The 13,667-nt window shown below is 36.2% G+C and overlaps 1 pseudogene; it reads left to right on the plus strand.

Moving 5' to 3' along the window:
- Positions 1–1,183: 1,183 nt before the first annotated feature.
- On the plus strand, positions 1,184–2,345 carry LOC123646975 (annotated as a pseudogene).
- The last annotated feature ends 11,322 nt before the right edge of the window (positions 2,346–13,667 follow it).

The following is a 13,667-nucleotide window of genomic DNA, read 5'->3' on the forward strand; positions in this document are numbered from 1 at the left end:
CAAATTGCTGTCAGTTAAATTAGATGTGGTATCCCTCCTTCACCCCATCAGTATTTCTAGCTGTGGATTGGACTCTTTTTCCTTCCACATCTTAGGGGAAGGAATTTACATTATCAATTGTTTCTTCTCTTTCTTTCAGTTGCTCTTCTGAAATAAATGCATAAATGTACTCAAGTCTTCATATTAAAAAAATACTAAAAAAAACCCACAAAAAACTCTTTTCCTTCTATTATCTCCTCAACATTCTCTTCCTTATTATAGCAAAACTTTTTTTAAAGTCCACTTTACTCTCTTTTTTCTATTCTTAAACTTTCTTTTCAAATTGTTAGTGTCAGGCCACTGCTCCCATCACATCAACAAATAGGTGAGTAATGGCCTCATGTCCATGTCACAAATCACTGCTCATTTTTCAGCTCTTATTTTTTTTAAATCAGATTTTAAAAACCCAAACAAACAAAACTAAGAAACCAATAGCCCATAACTTTCATATCAAGATTTATGATATGGTCTGTAACCATTTCCCTCTGTCCATTTAGAGGCCTACTCTTCTCATTCACCTATTTTACAAACATTTAATTCTCAATAGCTTGCTTTGAACATGCTTTATTTAAAATCATTTTCAATATTCTTTGTATGCCAAGCTTAGAAATACTGAACACACAAACCATGGTTTTCTAGATATATTAATTATTACTGGGGAACAACATTACCACAAACTCAGTGACTTAAAACAACACATTTATTATCTTAGTTTGTTATGTACACACATAGACACAAGCACGTACATCACACCACTTTGCCCTAGTCTACCTGTTAGAAGTAAGTCATGTGTCCCACTGGCACTCAAGGGAAGAGGATGACACAATGGCATGAATACTAGGAGCTAAGGGATCACTCGGGTCACCGTAAGAATCTGTCCCCCACATGGGGTGAGTCATGATGATGGAGACCACCATCCTGTGGTGAGCTAGTGGACTCTCTGTTTGTCTTGTACTTGTGCTTCCTACATACTCAGTGAGCTCACGGAGAAGGCCACAGTTGTGAAGGCAGCCACATGACCCGGCTGCTCCAAGGGGCAAATGTGATAGATGTGTGGAGCACGGGCCACCCTGGGGCCTGACCAGGCCTTGGACCCCACCGAGCAGTCGACCCTGTGAAGGCAGCGGAGGTGCCCAGTGGCACCATGAAGGTCACCCTGAAGACTCTCCAGTAGTAGATCTTCAAGGTCGACCTCAACCTTGAGACAGTGAAAGCACTGAAAGAGAAGTTTGAATCTGAGAAGGGGAAGGATGATTTTCCAGTAGCAGGTCAAAAATTAATGTCTGCAGGCAAATCCTCAGTGATGAGACTGCTCTCAAAGAATATAAAATTGAGAAAAACTTTGTGTTGGTTATGGTGACTAAACCAAAGCAGTGACAACACCAGCCCCAGCTACAGCTTAGCAATCAAATACCACAGTTAGTTTCTCCACAGCAACAGCTGTGGCTCAGGCCCCCCATCCCCAGCCCTGCTTTGGCTCCCACTTCCACACTGGAATCTATCCCTCCAGCATCAAAGACAGCATCTTCTGCACCTGCACATGCTAGTGCAACTAAACAAGAGAAACCTGCAGAAAAGCCAGCAGACACACCAGTGGCTACTGCCCCAGCATCAACTGACAGTACATCAAGAGATTCTTCTCTGTCAAACTTTTTTGAAGATGCAACAAGTGTACTTGTGACAGGTCAGTCCTATGACAATATGGTAGCTGAGATCAAGCCAGTGGGGTGTACACAAAAGCATGTAATTGCAGCCCTGAGAGCCATTTTCAACACCCCCCATAGAGCAGTGAAGTATCTTTCAACGGAATCCCTGGAGGTAGAAAAAATCAGGCTGTGGTTGACCCTCCTCCAGCAGCTAGTACTGGGGTTCCTCAGTCTTCAGCAGTGGCTGTAGCCACTGCAGCTATGACAGCAACAACTACAAGTTCTGGAGGACATCCCCTTGGATTTTTATGTAATCAGCTTCAATATCAACAGATGAAACAAATTACTCATCAGAATCCTTCCCTGCTTCCAGCATTGCTATAACAGGTAGGTGGAAAGAATCCTGTTACTGCAGCAAATTAGCCAACACTAAAGCATTTTATTCAGATGTTACTTCAACTGGTTTGAGAACCTGGTGGCCAGGGAGAAGGTGGAGATGGCAGTGGAGAAACTGCAGAAGCTGGATGTGGTCCTATGAACTATAGAAAGATTAAAGACACTAGGATTTCCTGAAGGGCTTGTGATATGAGCCTATTTTGTTTATAAGAAGTAAGAAAATTTGCCCAATTTCTTCTATAGCAGAACTTTGATGAAGTTTGAAAGGGACTCTTTTGTATCTCACACTTCATACCAGTGTATCACAATAACTCTGTTCACTGGATTATCTGGAATGACTTGAGCTCATATCCACAATACATTGTATAAGGTAGTAGATTGTTGGGGAAAGGATCTAGGATGTTGGCAGGGATAAATACAGCACAAGTCTGCTGCAATTAGCAGATGCCACAGATCCACACTGTGTTATTATATAATACAAGCAAAAAATCCGTTTTTGTAGTGTAACGCCATGCTTTATATTTCTTTGAGTTAACATTGGTTTCAGAAAGAATCCTTTGCTACCTAAAATTTACAGTCTCTGTTTCCTGACAACACTGGATAATAGCTGGTGAAACTGAAAAAAAATTTGTAGCGACTATAAACAGAAATGCCAAATTGATGGTTAATTATTGCTGTTTCACATTAAGTATAAAATTACTGAATATGAGAGCCCATTCTTTCATGTTAAATACTTGAGGGAGGGAGAAAGGAAACCTTTTCTTAAAATGGAAATAATTGCTGTTATTTTAAAATTTCTTGAACCCTGAATGAAAGGCCCATCTATTAATAACATGATTTGAAAAGCTGTATAAGTATAGGCAGAGTTATTTTTCTGTTTACACTTTTTTTGTTTGCTTTGGGGAAAATTGGTATATGTGTAATTACTGTTTACTTCATTGTTATATTGCAGTGAAAGATTTAAAACAACCATTGCATGTTTGCTTTTTGATATATCCCTTTGTGAAATTAGCACTTTCGGGGGACCAAGGGAAAATGCAGCATTCACTCTCCCTCTCTTCCCTGTTCCTCAGCAAAAATACCTTTATCAGCAAGTCCTGAGTCACACTACTGCTTTTATGTAAAACCCACAAAATACTCATTCAGTTCAAAAGTAATGCAAATATTTCAAAACAGAGTTTCTGATATTTGTAAATGTTTTTCTTCATTAGATAAGAATGTATTACCATTAAAGTTATTAGTACTATATTGCTTTCAAAAAGAGAAGGTAGACTACAGCCTTTTATTGCATTGGAAAGATTTCACTTTTGAAAGGGCTGGGAGATGTGGCTAGGAAGTGCTTTGGAAAATATACTGTCAAGATATCTCATGGCATATTAAGAGAAAAAATATTTTATAGCAAACAAAAAAGTCCATTCACCACAGTAAAAATTAAATTTCCCACACTTACTATGTTTTTTTTCCATTTAGGAGAAGAAAATCCAAAGTAACAAAATGTCAGCAACAGACTCTGGTATATTTTAGATGTTCATCTTAAACATCAATGTGTTTGTTCCTTCAATCAGAAAACCCTACAATTGGTTGAAAACTTGACTATATTGGGGCTCAGAAAATATAACCCAGATATACGCCACTTTGACATGAAGCAACTTCAAGGTCTCTCTGAGCCACCCTGCCCTCAGTCTTTCAATCCTGTCTCTCCCAAGTACTGGGTGAAGCTTTTCTCAGAAGTTCCCTTATCTACCTAGAAACCAGACCTGCCAAAGAAGAGCACAATTGCCTTCCCTGAAGTTTCATTAACAAGAGAAGATTAAAATTCCTATCACTGAGGGAGAAACCGAAAATTAAACACCACACCTAGAGCCCAGATGAACATCATCCTAAACCATTGTTTGTTCTCTGTCCCATTCAACTGCCAAAGAAAATTATTTTGCAACTATTGTCTGAGAATTAGGCCTATTCATTTCCCCCTAAAAATCATTTACCATCCTTCAAATTGCCACATTTCCCCCATCTCCCCTTCCTCTATGTGGAAGGGGCAATGCATCTGTGCCTCACTGGGTTATTAGGTAATCATTCTGCAATTCTTTATGTATGTTAAATAAATCTGTCTGCCTTTCTCTCCTGTTAATCTGGTTTGGTTAGTTTACTTTCAGCAATCCTTCAGAAGATGAAGAGGGAAGCTTTGCTCTTTGCTCCTACAAGTAGATATCAAAGATCTTCTCCTCAAAAAAGAGTTTACTTTTATAGACAATAATTATAATACCTGGAGACTAGAAACACACCCTAAGTGTAGTGAGACATATTTTATTTAAAGAAAAACTTGAAATGTTCATTTCATGTCATATGAGTAGCATTTTATTCTCAATTCACCCTATTCTTTAAATAACTGTTTTGAAATAATTTATCACTTGAGAAGCACTTGCTATTTTAAAGGACTTCCAATCAGTTGTTAGTAATCTTTTGGGGAAAAAAAAAGATATAATGAAACGGCAATTTTAGGATCTACGTAAGCTAAAAACATAGATTGGTCATATTCACTTTGGTTATTTTTATAACTCTGTTTAGATGTCTCTCTTCAAAACCAGGACAGTAGCATATGTAATTTGCTGTTTTCTTTGTCAACCTAAATAATAAACAGAAAGGGAGACTCTATAAAAGAAATGATGTTTACTCTGGAATAGGCATTGCAATGGGCATATGCGTGTCATAGTAAACTACGTGCATATTCAGGCAGATAAAAAGAGGCAAAGGAACAATGAAGAGGATTACATAATTGCTTTGAGATAATTATCTTGGCTACAAAGATCAATAAAAAGTGTGGCATAAGTCCAAGGTTTGAACAGGCAGTTGTGTGGTAGGTGTTCTGGCAGAAGTTTTTTTGTGTGTAAGGTTGTGACTGCCTTTGGTTGTGGGTTTTTTATTTGTTTGTTTTAATTTCAGCATATTACAGGGGTACAAATGTTTAGGTTACATATATTGCCTTTGCTCCACCCGAGTCAGAGCTTCCAGCGTGCCCATCCCCCAAACGGTGCTCATCATCTTTTGTGGTAGTTTTTATCAGGCATTTGTGCAACAGAACCCTCCTTTCATGGCCTTGCTCTACTCCACTTTTCCAATTTTTTTTTTTAGCACAAATGAATTTATTTTGATTCTGACAACTTTCACATCTTTTATAAGTAGACTCTAACCAAGTTGTGACTAAAGTTAAATCTGACCTAATAATATGCTGCTGTTATAAATAAAATGCCACTCTTTTATAAAACTGTTCACAACTGTTTCTTGGACACCACGGTAGGACATTAGCTTATCCAGTCATTGAAGGATCTTTTATTAAAGTATATGTATCTATAAGGCAATCCTCACAGCATAAATCCCAAGAATTACTTTATATCAAGGAACACATGATATACACAGATGCATGCATGTAAGCACACACTCTGTCTCTCAACAAACTCAGGAAATTTAAAGAAAGCTTTGAAGAAAGGCTTACAACTTAGGTTAAAATTAAGTTTAATTATATAAAATAATTACATTTTTGGAATTTATAGAATTTAAAACTAATTAAAATTTAACTCATATTCCACCCTTTGGTTCTTTCCCTCTCTAACCCGGAAGACAATGAACTGTTTTTCTAAAAATAAGAAATATATTGGTGTCATCTTTTTCACTCATAATAATAGGTGAAGGAAAGTCAGAATTGCAAATGGTACAACTTTTTGCAAAAAACCAACACAATTACAAAATTCAATTCTGTGTTTTAATATTTGATATACAGTTGACTCTTGAACAATATTGGAATTAGGGGCACCAATCCCCCTCACAGTTGAAAATTTACATATAATTTTCAACTCCCCCAAAACTTAATGACTAATGGCTTACTGTTGATCAGAAACCTTAGCAATAACATAAACAATAGATTAACACATATTTTGAATGTTATGTGGTGTATTATATACTGTATTCTAACAATAACATAAGCTGGAGAAAAGAAAATGTTATTAAGAAAATCATAAGGAGGAGAAAATATATTTACAGTATTGTGCTGTATTTATTGATACCGTGAGTTTTCATGATCTGTTTACAAGATTACTCTTCTGTCTGAAATGTGGGCAACCACAACTGCAGACCTCAATCTACCGTGCATATCAAGCAATTCAACTTTTTCTTGTAATGTCATGACTTTTCTCTGCTTCTTGAGAGCACTTCTGTCATCACTGGTGGCACTTAGTATGGGTGTCATGGTGGTATTCAAGGTTTAAGTTATTGCACTAAACAATTAAAAATACAGGAGAACCTTGAGAGATCACTTTTTTGCTGCCATAGGCAATTTACTGGAGAGTTGAACTCCTCTAGGTGGAATAATTAGCATCACAATGTGTTTAAGCAGATACTCAAAACACTTGAGCTCACTACAATAGCAACAGGAGGTGGCTATAAAATTATTACAGTAATACACTATGTACTACACTTAATTTTACACAATTATGCTTTAATGCTGCATCTTTATGTTCATTTACATTTCTCTGGACTGTGAATGGCACCATGTGCCCTCTGTATTTGTGTGCATAAGTTTTGATACATTTTAACTTTTTATAATAGACTTATTTATATTTTATGGTAGTAAATGATAACATAGACTAGTATCTACAAATATTTTAAGTATTCATAACATAACTTTTTCTTAATTTTTTTGATCTTTCTAGGCTATGTGTTTGTCTATAAGTTTTTTCCTCAAATTTTAAAAAATATATTTATCGAAAAAGTCCACATATAAATGGACTTTCATAGTTCTACCTCGTGTTGTTCAAGAATCAACTGTATTATCTTTGTCATCACACCTCTCTAAAGATTTTTGTTATTTTCAAATAGGAGTGCTCACATTATTCACACCGTTTTTTTCTTCATGTAGGTAATTTCCAATGAATATTATAGTAGCTCTTCTGTATGATCTCAATTACTTTTTATTGCCCTAAATTATGACTACAGTAGGTTTGAAATTGCTTTCCTTCTATTTTGTATTGGAACACAGCAGAAGAATTAAGACTTTTCAATATCTTAAATTTTCTTAGAAAACATTCTTTTCTAATTATCCATTAACTTTGCAATGAAAAATGTATCCAGTTTTCTTCCTTTTGTGTATACAAGCGTCCACCCTTCCTGGAGGTGATTCTTCAATTGATGTCCTTATTCATCTTCTAGACTCTATAATTAGGCATGTCTGCAAGTACTCCTTTTTTAAGGTTTAGCATGTTAAACTGAGTAATCATTACTCATTCTCTTAACTTTCAGTCATCCTTGTGTTTTCTACTGGTCTTTTAAAATATCAAGACCTAATAAAATGTGGCACACCCTCATGTGAGTATATTAGGCTGTCATTTAAAATCATGTTTTTTTGAAGCCCATTTATTAACATGTTCAAAGCTTATGAAATAGTATTAGTTGGTAAAATTAGAATATAAAATTGTATATAAAGTAATGTTTGTATGTATATAGAAATATCTTATAGGAAATAGAGTTTAACGGTGTGTGTCTCTAAGGGAAATAATTTACATAATTTAAAATCTTTTCTTTACACTTTTCAATATTTTCTATAATAAACATATACTGCATGCATGTGTTACATAGATTTTATACACATATATTTTATATACACACATACTTATATATTTTATATATACATACTTTACATACATATATATTAATACATATCTTACATATGCACAATAAAGGACTTTTTTATTTTCATGATTATTTTCTTTGGTTGCCATTTTGTCATTAATATGGTTTACAGGTGTTTGAAGTTAGATTCCTTTTTTGCAATTCCATTATTGGCTTTTCAGATGTTCTATTACCTCTGCATAAAAAGTCACCTATATGCTGTGCTGTAGATCAGAGGCCATCAAACTACAGCACACAAGCTAAATGTGGCAGCCCACATTGAGCTAAGGGGATTTTTACATTTTTAAGTAATGATAAAGAGTTGAAAAAATAATACATTTGGGTGACATGTGAAAATTAAGTTTCAGAGTTCAAAAAATAATGTATGATTGGAACACAGCCACATTCATTTGTTTTCATATTATCTGTGACTGCTTTTGCGCTACTTCAGGGTTGAGTAGTTTAGACAGAGACTGAGTAGCTCCCAAAACTTAAAATATTCACTATTGGTCCATTTACAGAAAGGTTGCTGACCCTTGTTTATGATCTTTGCTTCTCAAATTGTATGTGCATACAAATCATAAAAGGAAATTCATAAAATGCAGACTTTGATTCTGGGGCCTGTAACTCTGGATTTCAAACAGGCTCTAGGTGATGTGAATATTGCTGCTCCATGAACCATACTCCAGGTAGCAAAGCTCTGGATAGCCATTTTGGTGTGATGTGCAAAATGTACTAGTTATTTAAAAAAACATCATTCCCAGGATGTTTTCCAGTGGGTGTGCATGTGTGTGTGTGTATGACCCCACATCACCCTTTTACTGAAAATCTGTAGATCCAGACAGATTGTAAGTAGGGATAGGAAAAATACATAATAAAAGAAATGGTTACAGAGTATTGATCTCTAGTAAATTTTTAGTGGAAAATGTATAAATGTCTTAGCATATAAAAAATATTCAGCACACTGACACATACCAGGAGATCATATTTTCTAATATAGTAATTCATGTAATTAAAAAATATGTTATCTTCCTAGAAAGATAATAAAATGTTCAGTTCCTACATACTAGTAATAAATGTGCATATAAAATCTGCAATCATTATTAGGTTATAATTACCTAGCTCTTTCCTCTTTTTGAGAAAATTATATGAAACTATTTTACAAAACCAAACCAAACCAAAAAAAAGTAGTTCTGGTAATTTATTTTAAGTGTTGGTGACAGGCTATAGGAATAGCTCTAGGCCACTCTTCTCACCTCTGATAGAGGGACAAAGTAGGCTATTGTGTTGGAAGAGCTTTCCCAGGGAAGAACTAAGGAGTCACAAGCCCTGCTGTGTGGAGTGCACTCTGTGGATTCTTCTCACTTTCTAAATTGCTTCCTTTCCCCTAAGGCTGGTATGGTAAGAGTTTGTGATTACTTCTCCTTGGGAGGTCCTTTTGTCTTTGTAAGATTTAGCAAAACCAGGGAAAGGAGGGCTGGAGGGGCCAGCTTATGGCAGTTCTTCTCTAGACCTTAGGAGAAATGTTCTTTTACTTGGGTCAGGATTCCTTGCTTCCTGTTAAAGGAGAAGGTTGCTCCAAGGAACAAGATCAGGAAAAAGGCCACTAAGCTAATTCTAGTTTAGACCTTAAGCTAGAGGAGCAGTTGAATTCCTATAGTATTAAGGGATCATAAAAACAAATAAATAAACATAAATTTACACTTCCATTTACACTGTAGTTGCATTACTGAAAAATCCAGTAACTTTAAAACCATGCAAAAATAATTGTTTGTTTATAGGTAAAATAGAATGAAGCTTCATTTTCAGATAATCAGAAGTATTTCAACTATACGAATGTCAAGCAAGATATTTCAAAGCTATGTGAGAAAGTTTTCCTTGTGCCAAACTGTCCTTGTATTGCAGGATGGCTAGTGTCCCTGGCTGTCAACCACTATTCACTGATAGAGTCCCCTAATCACTGTGAAACCAAAAATGCCTCACAAACCCCAAAAGGACTGTGGTGATACAAAACCCATTAAGAACCTATGCTACAGAGCAAAGAATTAGAATTAGTAATAATAATAATAATACTCAAGTTTTCAGAATATATTACTTTAACTCTTCTGGCAACAATTTTATCTCAGCTACCTATATTATGTCCCTTTTTAAAAATAACTTCAAAAGTATAAGACTGTACATCTAAATTAAATATTTGAATGTTAATATAGGCCAATGTACCTGTTCAATTAATTTCAGACATTTTCGTTAGCTTCTCAATCTTCTGTGCCTATCTAATTCTGAGCTTAGTTTGCAGCTAATTTTCTTCACTTAACTCATGCAACATCTAGAGAGCACATATCTGTACTGAGTACAGTGATTAGCATTTCCTTAATCTGGTTAACCTTTAAGTCAGAGCAGGATTATTTGATTATGTTATGTATGGAGGTAATATTGGGCCCTTTTTTTTATTTAATGAAGATGTCTATAAGCCTATCAACATTACTTTCAATTTATTTCTACTAATGCTATAAAAATTATAAATTTCATGCATTCAAAATTCTTATACAAAAGAACACTATTCAGCTACTATTAGTATTTGGTCTTATTCCTTTACATTTTAAGTAGATTTCTCTTTGAAGATCTGGTTTAAATTTCCACTAAACACGAGGCACCTGAATGGGTAGCATAAGAAACTGATTACAATGCTTTCCTTTATAGAATATTATATTTCCTGGGAAATGAGCCAGAACCTGTTCTAACTCATCTCTAGCACTTTGAATGTTCTACCACTTTGAATGTTCTACCATATATTTCCTTGCAAAATCTTCCACAAACAGTAATAAAACATATTATGCCTAAATAACTTGATTTCCACTTAAATATATTGATGGACCCTAACAATCCTACAGAACTACTAAAGTTAGAAGAGTTTTCATTCCTTCTTTTCCAACTCCTAAATTGTGACCTAAGTCTTTTTGCAAAATTACCATTCTTACTGTGTTTAATTTTTTTCCTCTTTCCTTTTCCTCCATGTTAGAATGTGCTGTTAAATCAAAAAGAGTCCCAGTGCAAAAAGTGGTTTCTAAATGGAGAGTTAGAGTAAATTTTCTTCCACCTTTTGTAATTTAGGACTGGGCTCCCATGTTGATTCATAATTCTAAAAATGGCAGAATTTATTTTTTGCTTTTCTAAGGCAGAAGTCAGTTTGACAATTTTAAAAGTGCTTTAAATGACTACTTTGACAACCTGGAGACCAAGGAGGTTTTCACAGTTCTGGGAATGGAAACAGCTGGACTGGTTAAGTGGTGATGATTCAGCCTGAGTCACAAGCCCACACCCAAATGGAAAGTGTAAACCCCCAGGCCACAGGGGATCCCTAGAGCAAGGAATCCCCTTTGGGACCTACCACAGTCTCTGGTCTTGCTCAGGTTTCAAAGAGTATTTCTAGCTCCTCTTTATTTTTCCTATGGCTCCTCATCCCTTTCATCATAATATATAGTATGCTTTATTTACATTTCCAATAAGTACTGGTGAGTTTGAGTAATTGCAGAATAAATTAAGATATGACCAGTACACACTTGACACAACCCCAAAGAAAACATCAACCTACCCCATACCTGCCTTTAGTCTGGAAGTCTGGAGGAGTCCAGATATTTCTGGAGTCCCCAGAGGCAACAGCACTTCATAACTAACATGCAGGTAAGCCAACATAATGAGATACAGCAGACAGGATATAGATAGAGCATATTTTCCACCCATCCCGATACACTTAAATAAAACCAATAGCTAACAGTGACTAATGTTTACTCTGGCCAGGAATGATCTAAATCACTCTTCAGGCTTGATCTCCATTAATATATCACAACTACTCTGTGAGGTGGACATTGTTATTATTTTCATGGTCATGCAGCTTGTAGCTGGGGAAGCCAAAAAGTGAACACAAGATCTTTGACTCCAGAACCCAAGTTCTTACCAATTATGACTGTTAAAAACCAATTACACTTTTTTTCCTGAAAAATTTAAATTTTAAGAAAGGAAAACGGTAATCACCGTTGACAATTCATAATATATTCAACAAACATATATTAAGCAAAAACTGTGTTCAAGCACTGTTCTAGTTACTGAGAATTCAACAATAAAACTGATAAATCACCTGGTGGACTTACATTTCATGAAGAGAGTTAGACAATAAATAAATAAGTACAATAAGTTGTATTGTGTAAATGCAATAGAGAAAAAAATCATGGAAAGAAGGTGGGTTATCAAGATGATGAAATTTAAATGTTGTGGTTAGTAATGATCTCCCTGAAAAAGTGATAATTAAACCAAGACCTGAAGAAGGTGAGGAAACAAGCCCTTCCCCATCCTCAGTTCAGCCTAGCCTCCAGGGGAAATAGCATTCCAGGCCAAAAGAACTAGTTTGAAGACACCGAGGAGCATTGTAAGGATGATCTGTGAATGGCAAGAAGACAGGTGGGCTACAGTGGAATGGGAAACAGAGAGAGTAGGAGATGAGCCCTGAGAGATAGCAGGGAAGTGGAGGTTTCTACTCAGATGAAAAGTTGCAATTGCATCTTAACCAAAGGAGAGACATAATCTGATGTATGTTTTTAAAGGGATTACTCTAGCTTTTGCATTGAGAATAGACTGGGAAAGTGGGGAGGGAGGAGTGTCAGTCTAGGAGACTTATTAGGAAACTTACTATAATTCAGGAAAAAGATGATGTTTGCTTTGATTAGCAAAAGAGTATTGAAAGTTGGGGAAATGGTTTGCATTATGAACATATTTTGTAAGAGGAACTGAGAGAATTTGCTAATCGATTGGATATGGTCTATGAGGTAAATTGCTGAGCATCTGGGGGAATGGAGATTTATTAGCTGAGATGTGGAAAATAGTAGGTGTAGCAGGTTTAGGTGTTATGCTAAACAAATATGATGAAGAGAGACAAGAGAGTTGAGAGAGTTTGCAGAAGACTGATCACAGTGATTGACTATACAATGTACCTGGACTGCAGAGGAATGATAAAGTGAAGGTGGGCTGGGAGGGGAGTGTAGGGATGGGAGATCAAGGATTCCAGGTCTTGATTACGCTATATGGTTGTTAGAGTCAGTACTGGAGTGGTGATTAATTTAATCAACATCAACTCTGGCTCCCTAAAGTCAAAAAATGTGTTAGAACATACCCTAGCAGAGTTCCTACCAGAGGCTAGTTCCTGGCACTCTCATATATTCTATTTCAATATGAGCATTAGCTAACCTTAGATTTATTTAAATTATTAATTTAAAAATTGAATGATTTTCTAATTATCTAAAAATTAGAGACTGGACGAGGAGACGAGACCAGATGAGACCAGACAAGAAAGAGGAGACCAGACCGGAAGAGGAGACCAGACCAGACAAGACCCGACGAGGAAGAGGAGATCAGACTGGAATAGGAGATGAGACTGGATGCAACCAGATGAGGAGACCAGACCAGATGAGGAAGAGAGTGCTAAGTTCTTAATATGCAATACCTCATTCAGACTTCATGAACCATCCTATAAGATAGGTATTCTTCTTTACCTTGTTTACAGATGAGGAAACTAAAGCTTAGAGAAGTTATATAATCTGCCCAAGGTAACACCTTAACTCATGAAACTGAGAATCAAAACCAGGCCTGACTGCAGAGTTTCTGCTCTTAGCCATTATGCAAGTCAGATACCCTCTTTCTGCCTATGTGGTTGTTCCCACAGCTTCCTCCAAAGGTGTCCTCAGGCTGGCCCTGTGGCTGAGCCACAGCTGCTGTCCTGGTGATTTCCAACCCCAGATTTTATTTTTACTGTGGATGGGGGGAGGGGCAGAGTCCTGGGCTAGAGGGCAGAAATTGGGCTTCTTGTGCTGTTCTGTCTCTGGACACAAGAGGGTTAACTCTCAGCAGGCATCTCTTGCTTGAACTAGACCTCAC

Source organism: Lemur catta, chromosome 11 (assembly GCF_020740605.2).
Source record: "Lemur catta isolate mLemCat1 chromosome 11, mLemCat1.pri, whole genome shotgun sequence".
Lineage (NCBI taxonomy): Eukaryota > Metazoa > Chordata > Mammalia > Primates > Lemuridae > Lemur > Lemur catta.